This window comes from Talpa occidentalis, unplaced genomic scaffold, assembly GCF_014898055.3.
Source record: "Talpa occidentalis isolate TD23 unplaced genomic scaffold, MPIMG_talOcc4v2.1 talOcc4.17, whole genome shotgun sequence".
Classification (NCBI taxonomy): Eukaryota; Metazoa; Chordata; class Mammalia; order Eulipotyphla; family Talpidae; genus Talpa; species Talpa occidentalis.
Genome location: NW_023601754.1, coordinates 12,072,845 through 12,093,137, shown reverse-complemented (window position 1 = coordinate 12,093,137; position 20,293 = coordinate 12,072,845). Strand labels below are relative to the sequence as shown.

The 20,293-nt window shown below is 40.8% G+C and overlaps 1 protein-coding gene and 2 pseudogenes across 1 annotated transcript in view; all 3 read left to right on the top strand.

The window, feature by feature from the left end:
- WDR59 (WD repeat domain 59) overlaps window positions 1-20,293 on the top strand; it is a 136,773-nt gene that overhangs the window by 99,362 nt on the left and 17,118 nt on the right. The window lies entirely within an intron of this gene.
- LOC119249075 (40S ribosomal protein S2-like) lies at window positions 5,195-9,638 on the top strand (annotated as a pseudogene).
- On the top strand, window positions 18,142-18,934 carry LOC119250307 (farnesyl pyrophosphate synthase-like; annotated as a pseudogene).

Below are 20,293 nucleotides of genomic sequence, written 5' to 3'. Positions count from 1 at the left end.
TTGTAGATTTTTGTGATTGATCCTTTATCATTAGCGTTGTGTGCAAAAATGTTCTCCCAGTCGGTGGGGTTTCTCTTTGTTTTGGTTATTGTGTCTTTTGCTATACAGAAGCTCTTTAATTTGATGTAGTCCCAGCTATTTATCTTTGCCTTCAGTATCACTGCTTGGGTGATGTGTCTGTAAAGAAGTCTTTGAGATGTTTCGCCTGTATTTTCTTCTATGTATTTTATGGTTTCAGGTCTTATGTCTAGTTCTCTAATCCATTTTGAGTTGGTTTTTGTGCATGGTGTGAAGTAGTAGTCAAGCTTCATTCTTTTGCATGTAGCACTTAACAAGGAATTTAAAGCAGCCATCATAAAACTTCCACAATCAATTACTAATTTAAAAAATAGAAAAATCTCAGTGAAGAAATAGTATAAAAAAATAACCAAATGGAAATTATGGACCTGAAAATACAATTTTAAAAAATTGCTAAGGATGTTCACTTTTACCACTGATTTTTCAATATAATGCTGGGAGTGCTAGCTAGAGCAATTAGTCAAGGGAGGTGACCCACATGGTGCAGCAGACCTCTCCTGTCTCACCTGCTGGTCCCCTCAGCAGTGTATTTCAGTAACTTTGTTCTGCTCCCTGCTTTGTCTCTGGTGAATCCTCTCACCGTGCCGCACCCTCCTCCACCCCCAACCTCTGGTCTACACCCTAGTCCTTCTACGAGCAAAAATTAAATAAATAAACTTCAATATTAAAAAAAAAAAAAAAAACTAAAAGTGGATCTACCATATGATCCAGCAATGCCACTGCCAGGATCTACCCAAAGAACACAGAAACACTAATTTCAAAAGGAAACCTGCACTCTTGTGTTTATTACATCACCAAAATAGCAAAGCTATGGAAACAACTTAAATGCCCCAAAACCAGATGAATGGATCAAGAAGATGTGGTGTATATATACAAATGGAATAATACTAGTCATCAGAAAGAAATTCATGTCATTTGGGGCAACGCGGATGGAGCTGGAAGGGATTATGCTCAGTGAAATAAGTCAGAAGGAAAAAGATAAATATCGGATGATTTCACTTACAGGTGAAATATAGAGAAACCGAACAAAGGATCAGGAAAAAGACAAAACTTGCAAGGAGAACTTAGATCTGAGGCATGCAGCAGGGAAAGGGGAGGGAGAGGAATCAGAACAGGGAAGGGAAGAGCACAAGGGACTATGATGATGGATCATGGATGCTATGGTGGAGGGAGAACTACAGGGACCACAGCTGAAGGGAGAAATCAAATACTGTTTAGAAATGAACAACAATGTAAGAAAATAAATAAATTTAAATTAAAGAAAAAAAAACTTTGTGGCTGAAGTCAAGAGTGTGGAAATGACAACAAATAAAATCAACTAATTTGAGGATGGAATTTACATCTGAAAAGAGAAAAAGTTTACTGGGGGAAAAAAATCCAAGTCTTGGGGATGTTGCAGACAATAACAAGAGACACCACTTGTGTCATCAGGTTCCAGAAAGGGGACTGAGGAGAGAAGGGCTGGAAATAAATAATGGCCAGAAACTCCCCAAATTTAGTAAAAAACATTAATCTGAATCAAGTTAAGATTAATTTGTTTTTAAAATTCAAATTTACTGACTCAAATGGGATAAGTCAAAAGAAATCCATACTAAGACACAGCATTAATTAAACATCTGTAAACTGAAGGCAAAAACTCTTCAAAGTACCAGAGAGAAATTACACATTATCTTAGGGGACCATCAATCCAGATGACAATGAATTTCTTATCTGAAACTAGGGAGCCTTAAAGGAGACGGTTAACATTTTTTTTTAAGATTTTTTTATTTATGCATACAAGAACTGGGGTGCAGGCCAGAGATGCGGGGGATGAGAGGATTCACCAGAGCCAGAGTGGAGAACAAAACAGGCAGACTGACTGAAATACACTGCTGAGGGGAGCAGCGGGGAGCCAGGAGAGGTCTGCTGCACCATGTGGGTCACTTCCTTGGCCGGGGGGTTGAGCTCCTGCTGCAGAGGCTGCAGATTGCTTCATAGGTAGTGTCTTAACCCCTTGCACCACCAGGGAGGCCCCGGTTAACATTTTTTTAAGAATTGAAAGAAAAGATTATTTATATGGCAAAATAATTCTTCAGGGATCAAGGGGAAACTAAAAGAATTTGTCACTGGCAGATTTACCCTAAAAGAATGAGTGAAGGGAGTTCTTCATGTGGAAAGGAACAATATAGGAAGGATCTAGGAGAATCAGGAAGGATGAAAAAACAGTGGTAAGAGCAGAAAGATGGGTACAGGCAATAGAGTAGCCTCATGAGGTACATCATATTTGAGTATTGAAATGAAAAATTATATGACACCTTTATTGCTCAAGACAAGGATGTTTGAAAGTGGGGAAAGTAAAGGAACCTAAATGGAAGTTTCCACACTTTACTTAAAGGGGCAAAAACCTTTTACCGGTAGACTGAGACCCACAGATATGTTGTAATACCCATACCCACCACACACACACTGAAATGCACAAAGTGATAAACTCAACAACACTGTAGATAAAAAATAGTGTAGCCACTGCAGAGAGCAATATGGTGTTCCTTGCAAAATTAAAAATAGAATTGCCATGTAATCCTATATAGGATTACTGGTAATTCCACTTCTGGGAATATATCAACCCCCACTCCCATCATACCCCACCCCCACCAAAGAGCAGAATCTCAGCATTATTCATAATTAGCAAAATGTGGAAGCAACCCATGTGCACACCAGTAGATGAATGGATTAGCAAACTGTAATAGATGATTGATAGAGATATTGCTTATATATATTATAAAATACTACAGTGTATATCAAATGAAATGTTATTCAGCCTTAAAAAGGAAGGACACTCTACAGTATGCTACAGTGTGGATGACTCTTTTTTTTAATTTTTTAAAAATACTTAGCCTTCTGTATGTGTGACAATCATACTATCTCATACTTTTATTTATTTTTTTTAAGATTTATTTATTCATTTATACAAGCACTGGGTACAGTCAGAAGCGCGGGAGGGTGAGAGAATTCACCAGAGCCAGATTAGGGAACAGAACAGGCAGAGTGATGAAATATACTGCTGAGGGGAGCAGCGGGCAGCAGGAGAGGTCTGCGGGCCATGTGGGACCCTCACCGGTGGCTAGGGATCGAACCAGCACTGCAGAGCTTCGCAGCCCAGCGCTCAACCGCTGCGCCACCAGGGGATGCCCTACAATATGGATGACTCTTGAGTACATTATGTAAGTGAACTAAGCCAGTCATAAAAAAACAAACACTGTCTGATTGTACTTGTATGAGGTACTCAAAGTAGTCAAAGTTTTAAAGACGAAGTATAAGTGGTTGCCTGGGACTAAGAGGAGGAAATGTGGGGTTGGTTTTTTAATGGATAAGAGTTTGGAGAGATGAAGAGCTATGGAGATGGATTGCAACCAAGTGGATGGTTGCAAACCAAGGGGAGGAAGAAATGCCGTTGATGATTTATGTCCTGCTTGTAGGCAAATGGGAGGGCTGAGAACGTTTTCTGCGTTTGCTCCTGATTCATGTTCTTTAGCTCAAAATAATTGTGTCAAAGAGGCATATATATTTCAGAATGACAATCTGGTTTCCTCCACCAGGGAGCCAGATTCAATCTTTAATCAGCATAGTCATCACCTAACATGAATACCAAGACCCTGACTTCTCCCTCCTCAGAAGAACCACGCACTAGTGTCCGTCCCTGCCTGGCAAGCAGAGACACTAAGGGCTCACACGTGGAACACTGTCACAGCTTTCATCAACATTGAGACATGTTTTAGAGTTGAGGCTTGCAGCAGTTAACATGACTTGCAGGCTTTCCATAAGCAAGCAGATGTGAAGCCAGGCTGCTGCCTCAAGAGCATTCATTGCCCTTTAATCGGTAGTGAGAAAGACCCAAGGGAGGAAGAGTCAGATTTAGGGGGTACACTCGACAGGATTGCCGTCAGCCCAGGGTTCGCTGATACTGGAAGGATGGCTGATACTTAATGAACATGTCTTCTCATGCCAATTTTCACCCTTCAATTTGGTTCCCTTATAGTGGACATAATTATTTCCAATGTTGTTAAAAAGCAATGAAAACTATACAACTGATCCTGAGAAACGGGACATTACCTTCAAAGCAGATGCCACAAGGGAGGATGCCTTTAGTATATGGAAGACCATGAATAAACGTCCAGATTGGACTATCAGAAAAAGGCAAGAAAGGGGCAAATATGAGTACCCAACTTTCATAAAAAAATTTTCTCTTAAAGTGGCATAGATCTCTAAACAATCCCTAGCCACTACCTTTATTTTGCTGTATTAAACCAAGACACAATATAAAGAATGAGAAAACAATTAGGCAAGAATATCTTTTCTCACTGTGCTCAGAATTTTGCTGTCCTGGCTCTGGATTGTCATCCAGGAAACCTCTGTCTCCCACAGGGCTTTCAGAAAATTGAAGGTTTTGCCAGTGTAAAGTGGCCCAAACTGTCTTTCTGTCCAAACTGGAAGTTACTCTGGGACCTAGCCAGACCTTACTTTCTTTGCTCACTTTCTTAATTTAGAGAGAATTGTTCATGGAGAGCACCTCCCAAGACGGGTTTCCGTGTTTTCTCTCCTCTTTCTCCTAATGGGGATCAGAAATGGAAGAAAGAAAGAAAAGGTCAAGCTCGGTTTTCTTTCCTATCAGGAAAATGTCCCAGGAATTGAAGTGTTTGCTGGCATGGGAACCGTAAAGCAACCAACCTTGGTTTTCTTTTTCTGAAAATTATTTGAACATGTTTGATTCAGCAGTGTTTAAACATTTGTGCACTACAAACTGAGGATGTACTCTTATTAATAGTTTTCTCCACAAGAGATTTTGACAGTTTGGAAATCCTGAAATAGAGAATGCTTCAGGAGCTCAAGGTGCAATTTTTAGAGTTGGGGCTTCCTGAGTGTTTACTTCTTTAAAGCTGAGAGCTTATTAACACTAGGTGGCAGCCGAGCTCCAGATTCAGAGAACCGATCCCTTCATCAGGAGTATGTGGATAAAGGTTAATCCAGACTAGTCTATACCTGTTTGTCTAGTTGTGAAATGAGAGATCTGCTTACCTGTAATTCACCCTGGAGTCAATACTTGAACAAATAAATAGCATCGTAAAGAAAAGTCATCTGAACTCATGCTCCTTGACTTTTTGAATATGAACATTTCTCACAAATTATTGCTGACATTATCTGTGAGAAATTTAACATTAATTTAAAATTTAAGTTAAATAAGAAACTTAATTATGACATAGTTATAAATAAAGAAGATGGATGTTATCAGAATAAATCTAGAAGCCAGATCAATAAGGTGGTTCAGCGGATTCTACCAATATCCATGAAGTGAATGAGGAAGGCAGAAGCTAAAATAAGGAGAAAATAAAATTAAGCTGCTAAATTGAAGTCAAGTGTTTGTCTTTTTATGTACGTTCACCTTGACCTTCACACCAACCCTCCCAGGGACACAATCCATTTTACAATTGATAAGACGATAGCCCAGAGACATTATGCCCCAGGTCATAGAAAGAATGGCAGAACCGGCCTGAAAACCAGGTTTCATATAGGCTAGTCTGACTTATTTCACTTGATCACATTGCTTTAACAGGAAGAATATGCAACAGTCCCTGATGGATGGCTCATAGGAAAACTTCCTCATTTAAGATTGTTTGATGAAACAGAGCCAAGATAATTCATTTGTTGGATAATTGGATGTATTGGATAATTAATCAAGGTTTTAGCTGCTTCTCCCGGAATACACCAAACGGCCATTGATGCGGTGCTCTGGAGGTCCCAGAGAGGAAACAGCCTCAGCAGCTTCATCAGAGGCTTCAGCAGTGGGCCTGGGCTGCTGGGCTGCTTAGTCAAGGACATGAAGATCAAGTCACTGGAGGAGATCTCTCTTCTCCTTGCTCATCAAGGAAGATGTGATCATTGATTTGTTTCCTGGGGCCATCCTTCATGGTTGAAGTTTTGAAGATTATTTCCGTGGGTATGCAAAAGCAGACCCACTCTGGCCAGTGGACCAGGTTCAAGGCATTTGTCACCAGCGGTTTTACAACAGACATTTTGGCTGGGTATTAAATGGTCCAAGGAGGTAGCCACTGCCATCCAAGGGGCCATCATCCTGGCTAAGCTTGCTGTTGTCCCTGTGCAGTGAGGCTGCTGAGGCAACAAGATCAGCAAGCCCCACACCGTTCCTTGCAAGGTGACCGGTCACTGTGGCTCTGTGCTGGTGCACCTCATCCCTGCCCCCAGAGGCACTAGCATCATCTCAGCCCCTGTACTCAGGAAGCTGCTGATGATGGCTGATACTGATGCCTGCTACACTTCTGCCAGGGGCTGCACTGCACCCTGGGCAACTTTGCCAAGACCATCTTCAATGCAGTCTCCAAGACCTACAGCTATCTCATCCTAAACCTCTGGAAAGACCATTCACCAAGTCTCCTATCAGGAATTCACTGACCACCTGGGCAAGCCTCCCCACAGAGAACCCAGACTCTTCTGTTGGCCACCACATCATTTTTATATCAGAAAATCAACTGAATTAATTATGCCTGGTTGAAAAAAAAAAAAGGATTTTAAAAGTCACCCAACTATGGATCCAGACTAAAAGCCTGAGTTATATAAAGAATGAATACGAAGTCTGCGGTTAGCTAGAAGTAATTAACTATAGGAGTACACCATGAGAGAGTCTGTATGAAAAAAGAAACAGACTTTAGCTAAGGTTGGTCAGTATGGACCAACAATATCACTTGTGGCCAAAAGTTAATAAAATGGAAAGAGATTGAGGTTCTCTTCATGTCTACTTTTGGGTCATTCTGTTTAGTTCTGGGGCATATTTAGAGGACCAGTGTTTGAAGAAATAACAGGTGGTGAGGAGCATGGAAAAGATATAAATGAAAAATGATTGCAAAATTTGACCTAGTAAAGAGAAAGTACAGAGAAGATGTGAAAAACTGACTTTTAGTGACTCGAAGTCAATTAGATCTATTCTGCGGTTCCTGAAATCACAAGTAGGGTTCATAGAAATAGGCTAGTAGGAAGCAGATTTCAATTCAAAATAAGTGTAGCAAGAAAAAAATTAAAACAATTCATTGCAATGACTTTCACATATTGTGGGTTTAATGTAAGACACATTCTGCTTAGGGAAATAACTTGTTGAGACTCTGGGTATGAAAGGTGGGGTCAGAGAGAAGATACAAAATTTAAAGCTCAATTCTTAAAACTCAACTTCCCTGATTAATGAGATGAGAGGAATTTTCACGTTTACTGGGGAGCTATGGAGAGAAGGAAGAAGGTGAGGAGGGTTGGGGAAGAGCGATCTGGCAGAAGGCCTAGTCGGATGCAGAGACATGCTGAGTGAGAAATTTGCTGAGGTGAGGAATGACCAAAAAATTTTTTGGCACAGTAACACATGGTGTTAAATTTGAAATTATTTCCTGTTCTATACCACAGTCACTTTCAGCTACCACTAACCCTCCAGGAAGTCTGCCAAACACAGTGACTTTGGGTCGCTGGTGTTTGGGGGAATGAAAGAAGAGGAATAAGGTCAGGATGGAGTGACATGACCTGTGAGAAAAGACAATGAATGTGAGTGCAGAGGTGCAAACAAGCAAACTGTGGCCTAGACTGACTACATCAGTAGTGGATCCCTGGAAATCCATGAGAATGTTGGGGGAGGCAGCCCAGACCCACCTTATTTGGAATTAAAGATCAGGGTGCCTTCAGCAGGATGCAAGAATAGTGGCAGGTTTGGATTATACTAGGAGAGACTTAAAATTGACCAGCAAGGTAGTGAGCCCTGGTCTCCTAAAGAGTTCTCTTGGTAGCATCTGATCAGCATGCTGTCGAGGGAATTGTTGCATTGGTTGGGAGTCCAGATGAGCTACATGGATCTTGATGAAAGAAACTCACCCCCTCTACCCGCCTCATTATGGCCTGTCATTTAGACATTGACTTTGAATTGGCAGAAATTTAATGTGTTCAACATACATTAATGCTAGGTACATTAATCCTTAAGTGACTGCTTTTGGGGGGCGGTGGTGGGGAGACAAACAAACCAAAAACCTGATTCTGCTTTTCTATCCACCCATTTAATTGGTGTCTTATTTCATACACCGTGTAAGGACACACTAAATTGTTAGGTCCGATTCCTGCCCTCTTATGTCCTCATATTTTAGTATGTGCTGTGTGTAGTATAACCAGTGTTTTCTGGCATTGGAATTTGGAGTAGTGGGACTAGCATCTGTGACTCTGGAAACCTTTGTCCTCCCTCCACCTTTGCTGTGTGAGTGTAGGAAAGATGCAGAACTTTTGTAAATCTCCAATTACTCATCTATAAAGTACAGGTTCAAAGCTATTCCAAATTGATTCCGAAGCCTATACAGTTCAGTCACATAGCAAGAGTACGTGAAGCAAGCAGATGTTATGACTTGTTTCCTAATGACACTTGAAGTGGAATTTTCCATAAAGGCATTTCACATATTAAGCACAGTGTGCTATTCTTTTACACAAAGAATTGTTTTCTTTCCCATTCTTTTTGAAAACAACCTTCCTCATCTTCCATTCATCTTCCCACATTGATTGAGTCAGGGTGTAAGGGCTTTCACTGGTCCACAACAGACTCCACCACATCTATTTTAAGCAGGAAAGAGATTTATGAATGAGACATAACTCACAAACTGTAAGACTGGGGAACCAGAGCTGGGCCTATGAGCCAAGAGGTGGGCGGCAGATAAAATAAGGATGCCCAGGCAAATTGAGATTTCAGTTGGAACAGACTTATTTCTAGATAATCTGAAATTTGAAATTTGAATGTAAGTGGGGATCTTGCATTTTTAATTTGCTAAGTCTGGCAACACTAGTCAAGGGTCGTGCCCAAAATGCACCCTGAGAGACTCCAGCTGCTGGCACAGCAGGAGCCCCACCCAGAGCATGGGATGGCACGAGTCACTCCAGGATTCCGCCAGCTCTCATTTTGGGGTCTCACCCTGAATCTCACAGCTCCTGCTTTTTATCACCTGTCCAAATCAAGTTCTTGAAAAGAAGTCCACTAGCCAATAAACCAAAGGAAAGAGGCCTACTTGCACTGGTGATCTGGGAGCCGGAAGATAAAAGGTAGCATTAGTGAGGCAGTCTGCAACGTGGTAAGAGCCTGCATCCTGTGGCCAGACTGCATGGATTGCATCTCAGCTTACCTGTCTCCTTGGCACCAAGTCTCAATTTCCTCCTCTGTGAAGTGTGATAGTACCACAACGGGGTCATTTTGAGCAAGGTATTTGTCATTTCCAATATTGCTTCAAAGTTCATTACTTTCTGCATAGAGTTCTTTCTCTCCCTTGACAATGTCTCCCAGGGAGAACCAACACCTCCCCACCCCCACCCACCACCACCAATACTCAGCTTCATCACCAGTTTACTTTGTAAACCCTTAGGACTCAACTTATGTCCTATATCCTTACTTATGCCAACCCAGGACATTTTTTTTTTAAAGATTTATTTATACAAGAACCGGGGTCCAGGCCAGATGTGCGGGAGGGTGAGAGGATCCACCAGAGACAGAGCAGGGAACAGAACAGGCAGACTGATGAAGCACACTGCTGAGGGGAGCAGTGGGTGAGATAGGAGAGGTCTGCCCCACCATGTGGGTTGCTCCATGGCCAGCGGGGATCGAACCGGCACTGCAGAGGCTGCAGACAGCTCCACAGCACTGCTCTGAACCGCCTGTGCCACCAGGGAGGCCCCAAGACATTTTTAAAAAGATTTATTTATTTATGCATACAAGAACTGGGGTACAGGCCAGATGTGGGACCAGGGTGGGTGGTAAGTGGACTCACCAGAGACAGAATGGGGAGCAGAACAGGCAGACTGACTGAAATACACTGCTGAGGGGAGCAGTGGGCGAGGCAGGTGAGGTCTGTTGTGCCATGTGGGTAGCTCCCTGGCCAGGGATTGAACTTGTGCTGCAGAGGCTGCGGATAGCTTCATACTGCTGTGCTTAACCTCTTGTGCCACCAGGGAGACCCAACCCAGGACATTTTTAAGTGCATTTTACTCAGCAAGAAATCAAGGTCAGCAGCAATAGTGATTATTGACAGTGTGATATGACAATTTGGATGATATGCTGAAAAGTCCATATTCCCTCCATCGCCATCCTGCCTGCCACATTCTTAACCCCAGACTAATCATGGGAAAAACATCACACAAATCCCAACTGAAGGTCATTCTACAAAATAACTAACCAGTTTTCTTAAAACTGGCAAAGTAATCAAAAACAAGGAAAGTCTGAAAAACTGTCACAGCCAAGAGGAGCTTAAGCTGATATGCCCACTAAATGTAACGTGAGATCTAAATGTAACATGAGATCTTGGAACAGAAAAAGGATATTACAGAAAAACTAAGGAAATATGAATAAAGTAAGAACTTCAGTTAATCAGAGTGTATCAATATTGGCTCCTTAATTGTGACCAATGTGCCATACTGTGAGGTATTGATAAGGAAAGTAGGAATGGGATATATGGGAACTGTTGGTACTGTATTTGCAATTTTCCTATTAATCTAAAGCTCTTCCAAAATATAAAGGTTAGGGCCTCCCCGGTGGCGTAGGCTGTAGAGCACAGTGCTGTGAAGCTGTCCACAGCCTCTGCAGCACGGGTTCCATCCCAGCTGGCCGGGGAGATACCCACATGGCATGGCAGACCTCTCCTGTCTTGCCCGCTGCTCCCCTCAGCAGTGTATTTCAGTCTATCTGCCTGTTCTATTCCCCACTTTGTCTCTGGTGAATCCTCTCAGCCTCCTACACATCTGGCCTGTACCCCAGTTCTTGTATACATGAATAAATTTTTTTAAAAACCCAAAATATAAAGGTTATTTAAATGTACTTCAGTACATTTGCAACAGTAAGGGATTTAAAATTTCTTTAATGGCAGTAATGCCTTCCAAAACTATTCATAGGAGATAAAAAAAGATTGAAAGTTTATTGTACTCACTTCTCTAACTTATTCCTGAGAATGTGTGTTTCACATAAACATATAATATGAATTGTCATCATTAGCAAGATTTCCAATGATATGTGCTGACATTTCTAAATAAGTGAATCAAAATTATAATTGCTCCTTATGCTATCTGGATAGTTCCCTTAATTCTTAGCTTGACATTTTAAGATCAAGGAGTAATCAGAGAGTGACACAGAAGTTGCTCAGTATATAATTAATCCTTCCAATTTAGGCTGCAAAGCCAATTAATCATCCCTGGAAATAAGGATAAACTTTTGAAATAAATCTGTAAGTTACTACCTGATTTCATTTTATTGGGTCACCATCTTCAGAAATGACAGCAACCTTGCAGTCATTTTGTACAGGTTAAGATTCTCTCTCTTTCTCATACACACACATGCACACGCACGCACACACACACACACAAAGAGAGAGGGGGGGCGGAAATACCATTTTCTACCTATTAAATTGACAAAGACAAAAAAGAAAAGTCAAAAACACAGCCTTGGCTAGCTGAGGGCAAGCATGCAGTATTTTATAGCACAGATGAGAGCTTAATTAGTGCAGCCTTCTTAGAAAACAATTTGACAGTTGCTCTTAAACTACTTAATACCTGTCTAAACCTTGGGCACAGTTTCACTTGTAGGAATTTATTCCACAGATGCACTTACACAAATACACAAAAATATTTGTATGACAATGTTTACTTTCACTTTGTGACAATGTGGGTAAAAATAGAGAAAAACAACCAAAATAATGTTCATAAGTGGGGGACTTTTTAGATAAATTGTGGTATGTTCATGCATTGGAATAATAATGTGCAACCATTGAGAAAACATTATCTGTGCTGCTGAATGTATTATTAAGTGAAAGAACACTGTATAAAATGTGGTCCTATTTCTGGTTTTTAAAAATGATATATACACATACATTTATAAATGCATACAAAATTCTCTAGAAGGATACACTATTAATAGGTATGTTCTCTGGAGAATAAGCCTAGAGGGATGTGGGATGGGAAAAGAGTTTCCCTTTTTATTTTAGGTGTTTTGTACTTTGTTTTTTAATATGTTGCTTTGAATTTTTCATTAAAAAAATAGTTGTAGCCTTCTTTGCCAAAGCAAACAACTTAATTTAAACATAAAAGATTTCTCAGGCTCTTCTTTTTAAAAAGATATTTTAAGTATAAAAAAGGAGCTTTTGCTGAATGCTCAGTGCTTGACTGACAATTTTATGTATTAGAGGCATTGGTCAGCAAGGATGTCCCCACACCCAGGGCTGGGTGCAAACCACTTCATTGCTTCAGTTTGTTACATATGGGATGACTCTACTGAGAGCAAAATGTATACATGCATCAACAAAACACACACCCTTATATTTTTAGAGTTGTATTGAATAGATTTATTACTAGATGCATTTTATAGGTGTGTTTTACATTTCAGCTTCTATATTAATTTGTTTGGAAGTAATAAACCTGTCATTACTTTAAAGTTAATAGGTTACTTAGTAGACAGTGACAATTAAAATCATATCTTAGAAGTCCTTCCCTAAAGAGTTTTGGTATTAAGTATATTATTTAATCCTTGAAATAACAATGCCACCCAAGAAAACTTGACTCTTCTTCCAAAATAGTCTCAAAGCCTGATTATAAAGAGTAAAAGAAAACATGCATTCTTACCTTAGACAGGCTAGTAAAGGTCAGTTCAAGAAATTTGGAGCAGTTTGGAGCCTATACATGAATATATTTGGTATCATTATGTTAAGTAATACAGCAGCTGCTGAAGTCAGTAAGGTAACGTCTTAAGCAAACACACATGTTAAGAAACTTATATTTATGTTAGTATTCCAGTTTTAGCAAACAAAAAGCTGCATCTTTTTAACCTGGGAACAATGATACTGTGTCCAGCTCCAATCCATCTGCCCTCCTATACCAACAGGCTGCTAAAGGCTTTAGGCTGCTGGGTCTGTGTAAGTAGGACATGGACTACTCCCCAACCCTGGGGAGTTAATAGGGAAAGTGCTTGGCACCAGCTCAGAGAGCCCTGTAGGGTGGCCCCAGAAACTCCCAGGGCCCAGTGAGAATAGGTCTACACTGGCCTCATACTGTCTTGGAGCCCCTGAAAACCAAGAGTGTGGGCAGTACTTACCTGGATGAGTGAAATGAAATTAGTGATGGTTCCCAAGAGAAATGGAAAGTAAATGTTGGGAAGGCGATCTAAATCCACTGTGAGGTACAATCATAAATGAGGTGTGACCTCTGAGTTATTTGGGGGCAGGAGCCCTTTTTTTGTAAGTTTTAAAGAAAAACCCCTGTCAGTATTGGCTAGCTGAATACAACCAAGAACACACCTGTCACGAACAAGTTGGGTTGATTGCTCACTGCAGAGGGGAACACACAGCAGGGGAATCTGGGCCATCTTAATAAGAGGGTGCTAGAGGAACTTATAGGATTTGCACTTGTGTTTGGTGCTTTTGATGTGGCTTCAGAGAAGTGGAGGTTTGTTCTTGGTCTGATGTTATGTGGCTGTCTAAAGCAAGGATAAGTCTATGATTGGATACATTAATAAAATTTAATTATAAGAAGGGCAGGCCAGAGTGGGCCTGAAGCTGTGAGTGCTAAAAGAGGCAGCAGTCACCCAGATTGACAAGGAGAAGGGACAACTGGTTGTCTATGTCTTGTGTGGTGTGCAGGTTTTAATTGTATTCAGACACGACTCCCAAGTGCTTTGTGTGTGTCTTGCTTAACCACAGTGTGGCCCTGTCTGACACTGATGTTCTGTGAACTTGTTTCTGTTCACTAGAAGAACAGCATGACCTAGCTGAAGATGCCAGGCCAACCTCTGGATGTTGGACCACCAATAATTACATTTTTTTCTTTGTACATATGACTGGTAAAGTTCATTAACAAGAAATCTATTTCATAGGGTTTCTTTAGTTTAAAATTCTCTTAAAGTTTAATTTTCTTTGCCAGTCATGCCAATGTTAAACTGATTATTGTAATTTAAAGCTATGTAGACAATAGGTATAAGTCATATCAAACAAGTTAAAAATACTGCATCTATCAAATTTTTCATTTTAAATAATTTTAAAATTTATTACACTTTCTTAATTCCTTTGTGCTTTGGATTAGGAATAATAGGGACTTTGTTTTCTTAGAAAAGATAATAACAGGTAAAAGTCTCACACAAATAAGATAATTTATAATATACATGTACTTCAAATAGCAGCCTGGTTCATGTCAACATCTTGATTCTGAAGTTACAATTAGAGGGACAATAGCTAGGACATAACTATCACTCTTGGGAAAGACGGTATTTATTATAGAAAAAAATGGAGCAATCCTTAGGAGCTTCAAATCTCACAATTACCTTTTTATTTTAATATTTAGTGGGTTTTTTTTAAAAAGACCACTTTGATTTTAGAATAATGAAAGATGACAGTCCATCACAGGATGTATATAAACAAGGATAATTCAGAGAAATACTATCTAAATTAAAAGACCATAATAATTCAAATTGTTAAATGTAATGTTTATGTCTTATTAGAAGCAGCTGTATAGTTATCCTTCACTCACCCTCTCAACTCATGAAGACCATGAAGTTTCCCCATAAGCTCAGTTATATAATTTACAGCAATCAATGCTGGGTTTTTTATCTGTGAGCATGCACACCACAGAAAACACAAAATCCTATTGTGTGTGTGTGTGTGTGTGTGTCTTTAAAACATATCTCAAGCATCTTTTAAGGCTTCTAAATGAAGTATGAGACAGCCATCCAATGGTTATATAAGTAACTGAAGGAAACCTGTCGAAGTCTGCTAGCTCTGTCTTAGTGTAGCAGCTGAATTTTCAGCTCTTACTGTGCTACCAGGCTAATGCATACTCCATTGCTTTGGTTACAAGACTGGGAATGTCATCCTACTACTTCTAACTGGTAGAGCTCCTCTTTTAGCTTTATGAGCTGGTACAACAGGTTTTGGTGGTGGCCTACCTGCAAGTAAAGGTGATTTCGTTTCCACTACTCCTACTGAGGGCCCACTACCTGATTGATGATGTGGAGTCACTGGAGCTGGCAAATTCCCCATTAAAAACTAGGCATTGGGCCTCCCTGGTGGTGCAAGGGGTTAAGACGCAACCTATGAAGCTGTCCACAGCCTCTGCAACACGAGTTCGATCCCCCCAGCCGTCCAGAGAGCAACCCACATGGCACAGCAGACCTCTCCTGACTCGCCTGCTGCTCCCCTCAGCAGTGTACTTTGGTTAATCTGCCTGTTCTGTCCCCCACTCTGTCACTGGTGAATCCTCTCACCCCCCACACCTCTGGCCTGTACCCCAGCTCTTGTATGCATAAATAAATAAAAAGTCTTTAAAAAAAAGACTGCATCTGGAAAGGGGTAAGTCTCTTTAAAAAAATAAACAAAAACTAGGCATTAACTCCTGACCTTGGATATGTGGGTGATGCCAACTTCATTGGTTCAGATTAATATGGGCACCTGAGGTTCCACAGCACAAGTTGTCAAAATGGCATCCACTATTCTTAGCTCCAGACCTTTCCAACTTTCAAAAATGGTGGAAACTCATCAGCAATTTTTTCCAGACTTTCAGCTTTCAAAATAACAAACCAAGTTTTTAATCTATACAACCAAATCCTTAGCATCTTGGTATTTTTTGATTTTTTTTTTTTAACAAATGATGTATGAAAGAGTCACAAAACAAAGTATTAGCATCTTAATGATCACTTAAGCTTTAATCAAGGGTCACTTAAGAATCATGACCTAAAGGAAGGAGTGCAAGACAACTGATCACACATACTATATTATACATTTTCTCTAGCAGATAGACAGACAGACAGAAGATAGATAGATAGATAGATAGATAGATAGATAGATAGATAGATAGATAGATAGATAGCAATAGATACGTATTTGTAATTACAAAACAAACATCTGGGACAGACATGCATTAAACCAATAACTGGTTACCTTGGAGCAGCGGGCAGACCAACATTGGCAGTGATGACCAAAGACAACCCCAGTTCTTTTAAAATAGGTTTTATATTTAGTTTTACATTCACATCAAAGTTGAGTGTAAAGTACAGTGTTCCCATATACCAACACCCACAAATATATAGGCTCCCCAATTATCAACATCCCCCACCAGTGTGGTACATTTGTTACAATTGATGAACTTACATTGACACTTCATCACCCAAAGCCCAGGGATTGCATTAGGGTGCACACTTGGTGTTGTACCTTCTATAGATTAAAATAAACATATCCACAATTATGGGGTCATAAATAAGTTATAGAGTCATAACTTAAAAGGTGGGGGAAATGTTTTGTAAATATTTGCTAAATTGTTCTTAAACTAGGTATAATAGTACACCTAATTATCATAGTGTTGTTATTATTTTCAAGTTTTCTCAGTCAGTGTTGATTACATCTTAAAGCTTCTGACATCGGGTATATTTTCTAGACATTGCGGAATTAGAGTATGTGGAGTTTAATATTTGTTCCACTTAACCAAGTCCCACTTTAAGCAAGTCCCACTCATGTACTTTTCAATTCCATTCCTGGAAACCTCCCAGTCTTTTCATGTTTCCATCAAATTCAAAGATCCTGGACCTCCCTGGTGGTGCAAGGGGTTAAGACGCAACTTATGACGCTATCTGCAACCTCTGCAGCACAAGTTCCATCCCCGGCCAGCCAGGGAGCAACCCACATGGCGAGGCAGACTTCTCCTGACACCTCAGCAGTGTATTTCAGTATGTCTGCCTGTTCTGCTCCCCACTCTGTCTCTGGTGAATCCTCTCACCCCCACACCTCTGGCCTATACCCCAGCTCTTGTATGCATAAATAAATAAATCTTTAAAAAAAAAATTCAGAGATCCTAATCTGATTAACTTCCTACCTCTTATTTCATTTCTTCATATCTACAGGTGAGAGATCACTGGGAAAAAGAAATAAGCTCATTGATAAAAATATTATGGTGCAACAAATTGATTGTGACATCTCTGTACCTTGAACACACAATATCTTTACAGTCATTGTTCACTCAGTTATATGTATATAATACTTCTGCTGACTTATTGGAATAGGCCTTGGAGCATATAGGTAAAGTTATTGTTTAAAGTAACCTTTTTCACTCTCTTTTAGGTGACAAGTTTCTAATATTAAGATGGAGATTATACTGTCAGCTCATTCAGCCACTTCTATTCTTTATTTGTTCTTGTTTTATAGAAACATTTGCAGTTTCTATTACATTTGAAATAAAAATCTATCATGGAAACTCCTAACTGTAAAATGTATATATTTGCCTAGTTCTATACAGCGGCTTTAAAAATTCTATATGCTTTAAAAGCAAAATGAAAGAATCTACATTAGGCATTCCAACTGGAGACATTAATCATTTTATAGGGGTGACTATCAAGGGGTTTTTATGTGTCATTTTTTAAAGAGATATATTTATTTATGTATACAAGAATTGGGGTACAGGCCAAAGGTGGGGAGTGAGAGGATTCACCAGGGACAGAGTGGGGAGCAGAACAGGTGGATTGATGGAAACACCCTGCTGAGGGGCGCAACAGGAGAGACATGAGAGTTCTGCTGCGCCATGTGGGTCACCTCTCTGGTCTAGGATCGAATTCATGCTGCAGTAGCTGCGGATTGCTTCATAGTGCTGATGCTTAACCCCTTGCGCCACCAGGGAGGCCCTTATATGTCATTCTAATTGTGATAGATTCCTTTTCCTCAGAAACTCTGATGATTTATTGTCTAAGACTTTGTCATGATCCCACAAACCATCTGATCAGGGAACCAGCATCCAGAAACAGATTACTTTATTCCTCTCAGAATGAATGGTGATGAGAAAAGCAGACCATTATCCAGTTCTTCCCCCAGATTGTTAAAGTGCTGACTACGGGTGAGCAGGGCTACCCAGGACAGGAGATGCTATCCCATGGCATGAGGAGGTCCTGTAGTGCAATGCCACTGGAGGCACGTGCCATTAGTTTGGCAGTGCTGGTAGCATTCCAGGGGCTGATAGAGCCCGGGTCTCCAGTGGGCCCTGACTGGGCTGGTATGTGAACTGGTCCAAACTTTCTTCCTGGAGTCACATGCTATCATGGATTCATTCCTCACCCAATGGAGGCGGCCTGCTGGTATCAGGAACTGAACATAGGTTTGTATGGCATCAATGAGGCTCTGCTTCTGGGAGCATATGTCTACCACCTGCTGAATCTCTCCTGCTGGGGATAGCCCTATTGCTTGAACCTGAAGGAGCTCTTCCTGCAGAATTTCCATCAGACAGAGCCTTGTCATCACAGTCCCCCCAAGGCTTGGCAGATTCACTGAAAAAAGGTACAAATCTATTGTTAAGCAGAAGACCACTTTCTGCTCCTTCTACCTTCCTGTAGCTGCTGCCATGTGCAGGGTGAGCACTGACAGGGAAGGAGCATGCCAACACCAAGAAGATCCTACTGAAGATGGGAGAGTTCTTCCAGATACAGGGTGATCACTTTGACTTCTTTGGGGACCCCATAGTGATGGGCAAAATTGGCAGTGACATCCAGGATGACAAATGTGGCTCACTGGTAGTTCAGTGTCCACAGCAGGCCTCTTCAGAACAGCTCCAGATCCTACAGGAGAACTTTAAGCAGAAGGAGGCTGAGAAAATAGTCCTGCTGAAGGTACTCGAGGAGGAGCTAAATCTGCCAACTGTGTTCACACAGTATAAAGAAACCACTTACAGCTGCTTTATGAATCTTGTGTGCTGTGCGCCTACGCCCTTCATCTTCCTGGAGGTTAGCACACATGATCTACTGTTGGGAGCCAGGGGCGTGTGCTATTGGGGCAACAGTCCTGAGCCACACCACCCCCGCTAACTGAGGGTGTGGAGAAAAAGCAACTCTTCTGCACTGGTGGGAGTGCAAACTGGTCCAACCACTATGGAGAGCTGTGTGGAGATTTCTGGACCTACTAAACATAGAGCTTCCATATGATCCAGCAATTCCACTCCTAGGTATTTACCCAAAGGACACAGAAACATCAATTCCAAAGAACACCTGCACCCCTATGTTTATAGCAGCACTGTTTACAATAGCTAAGCTTTGGAAACAGCCCAAATGCCCAAAAATAGATGACTGGATCAAGAAGATGTGGTACATATACACCATGGAATATTACTCAGCATTCAAAAAAGATAAACACATGCAATTTGCAGCAACATGGATGGCGCTGGAAGGGATCATGCTCAGCAAAATAAGCCAAAAAGAAAAAGAAAAATACCGGATGGTCTCACTCATAGCAGGAATCTAGAAAACTTATTTAAAGGGACCAGGAAAATGAATAACTATAAGAAAGTGAAAATCAAAATCAACAAAAAACTATGAACCAGAGACACTTTTTGGGGGGCGGGGGGCGGGAGGGGAGGGATTGGGGCCAGAATGGGGGGCTGCAATTGTATGAGGAATATAAAATAAAATTTATTATTTATAAAAAAAAATAAAAAATAAAAAAAAAAGTGAGACATTTTCTATAGTCAAACAATACTCTTTCCAATGGGCAGTGAAAGGAAGCGAGGTAGTCATTCTGTATGGTCCTTGAGTAGAGTAGGCACACCACTGGAACCCGCAGGGCAAGAGGAACGATGCTTCCACATCCATGCCTGGGATTCACGCTGGGTCTAGCCCCTTTTGTGTTTGAAGGTGGACTCAGGTGACTACTGGTCTGGAAGCTTCTGTAGGGTTACAATTCAGTCACAGAACAATTCCTTTCTCTAATCTCCAGCTAAAACGGAATCCAAACCCAAAAGCCAGTCTCAGAATAGATTTAGAATATTCTAGATCAGTGCTTCACCCCATTTAGTAACCCTTTGCTGCCCCAACCTACTTCTGAGTCTGAATGAGCTACTTGGACACATGCTTAGGTAAGTTTTCCTAATGTTTATATTAATAAATTTGACCAACAGGATGTAGCGTGCCTAAATGGGTTTCTTTATTGCAGGATTTCTCAGAATCTTTTACATACATTTTTCCTGTGTGAAAATGCACACAATATGAAATTTACCATCTTAGCCATTTTAATGTTCACAGTTCAGCAGTATGAGACACATTCCCTCATGCTGTCATGTGACCATCACCACCGTCCATCCCCATGGCTCTTCACCTTGTAAAACTGAAACGTTACACAAATCAAACAATAACTCCCCCCTTCTCTCATTTTCCAGCCCCTGGCAACCACCA